Raw genomic sequence first — 2,500 nt, 5'->3', positions numbered from 1 at the left:
GGCTTCACAATTATTTCCAGGACCTCAATGTACGCGGTAGAGTTAATTCTATGGCCTTGTAGAAAGAAATAAGGAAGCTTCACATGTCCTTCATTGCTGACAACCCCTAAAACCATGACAGTTGCAGGAAATTTCGTATACATAAATAACACTTGGAACTTCAGAAGGGTCTGCACATAACCATCTGTCATTTCTTCTGTTAACTTTTTGATCTTGGTCGAAGTTTTTCTCGTACTGCTTTAACTTTGGATATCCTTGTTGCTTATTTTGATTTTATATATATATATCAGCATTTTCACGAGAACTTTCTTTGGGTTTGGCTGCTCTGCCTCCATTGCTCACATGCTAAAGAGAGGTACTCTTGTGGTTACGAAAGCGAGGTTCGTCCTTAATCATTCCAGTTTTCTTTTCTTGTGTTACGGAGTAAACGCTGGAAGTGTGCATCGACCGAGAACGGGGATTAGTGATCCGATTCCTCTTATCTGAATGTGTTTTCAGGGGTGAAATTCATTGAGGCTTTTAATACAATTCGGCGACAGCGCTCCATTATGTAGAAGTGTGTGTAAGTGGGTCGAGTAGTTTAACCCTTTAGCATTTAAACTGGCCACATCCATCCCAAATATTCTACGTGTTTTATATTCAAACTGACCTGATCTGGCTTCTCACATCTACCTTACAATGCCATTCTAAAAACAAACAGTCACATCAGCAAAGGCATTACATTTGGCAGAGTAATCGGAACGCTAAAGGGTTTAAAATGGCCGGACAAGCGTGAAGCACGAAGAGAGAGCAGGACGCCCATCAAACTCCACCACTAATGGGAAGATTCAACATGGTTTTGGCGAACCGACGCGTGACTATTGATGAGATGGTATGTTCTCTGCATATTAGTGATGGTTCTGCTTACGAAATCATTCACACCTAGTTTCACTTTCGTAAACTCTTTGCAAGATGGATGCCAAGAGAGCTTAACGAAGCGCATTGGCGCAATCGTGTGGAGATCTGGCAACGCTTACACGACCGCTATAACGATGAAAGCGAAGACTCTTTGCTGAGAATAAAAAAAGGAAATGTGACCTGCGTCCATTACTTTGAACCAGAATCCAAAAGGCTGAGCATAGAGTGAAAAACCCGAATCGCCAGCAAAAAAACAGATTCCAGACTCAACCTTTCGCAGAAAAAGTGATGCAAACCATTTTCTGGGACGCAAAAGGAGCTTTACAGGAACATTACCAGGAAAAGGGGTCTCTGGCCCAATCTTTTCTCCGTTTGATGTTGGCTGGTCGAAGAAGTGGGTTCCTTCTTGCTGCTCTGCCATAGTAGTCAGGTTTCTGGAGATACCTGACAGCTGTTCTGGGACTAACATCAACTTGTCAGAGCCCTTACAACGAAGATTATCCTCCACACTTCTCTTAGCAAAGAGTAGGGTCCTGTCAGAGGGCCCTGGTTGATCTGGGCAAGGTGATGTGTACTCCTTCATCTCTCTGGTGAATTGTACAATCACTCTATTAACTGTAGAAAGCGGGATCCCAAGGTTTTCTGCGATTTTACGCTGACTTTGTCTACAAAACGGCCTCTTTGAAATCCAAACAGTTCCAAGGCTTCTTTTGTACATGGCATGATTAAACAGTCACATATAGAACCTGAAACATAAAAATATCAATTAATAAAAAAATATATAAACTTTTACAAGTTAGAACAAACATAAAACGATGTTTTATGGCGTGTCTATTTACTTCTGCCATGTCTGTATATATGTGTGTGGGGGTGCATATTTATATATGTATATATATATGTGTGTGTGTGTGTATATGTATATGTATGTTTGTATGTATGCATGTATGTATATATATATATGTGTGTGTGTGTGTGTCTATATATATATATATATATATATATATATATATGTCTGTGTGTGTATATATATGTGTGTGTGTATGTATGTATATATATATATGTATGTATGTGTGTGTGTATATATATGTGTGTGTATGTATGTATGTATGCATGTATGTATCTATATATATATACACACACACACACACACATATATATATATATATATATATATATATATATATATATATATATATATATATATACATATATATATATATGTATGTATATATATATATGTGTGTGTGTATGTGTGTGTATGCAATATTTATAAGTATATATTTAAATTATATTGTTCCATATGTCGTCTACTACTACTATAACTACTGCTACTACTACTACTACTACTTGCAGCTGCTGCTGCTGCTGTTGCATTTGCCGTTTCAGCTGCCACTGCAAATATATCATTAATAAAAGGCAAAGAGTGTAGAATTCGTTTTACGAAATGCTACACACACCCATACAAACACACGTGCACACACAATATACCTACACAAAAGCACACACACATACACACACGCAACCACAACGCATACACAAGCATATACATGCACACACAAGCACATACATGCGTACGTTCACCCATTCACATCCATTTATAGAC

The sequence above is a fragment of the Octopus bimaculoides genome, chromosome 3, assembly GCF_046866305.1.
Source record: "Octopus bimaculoides isolate indiv1 chromosome 3, ASM4686630v1, whole genome shotgun sequence".
NCBI classification, from domain to species: domain Eukaryota; kingdom Metazoa; phylum Mollusca; class Cephalopoda; order Octopoda; family Octopodidae; genus Octopus; species Octopus bimaculoides.
This window is presented reverse-complemented; position numbering follows the sequence as displayed.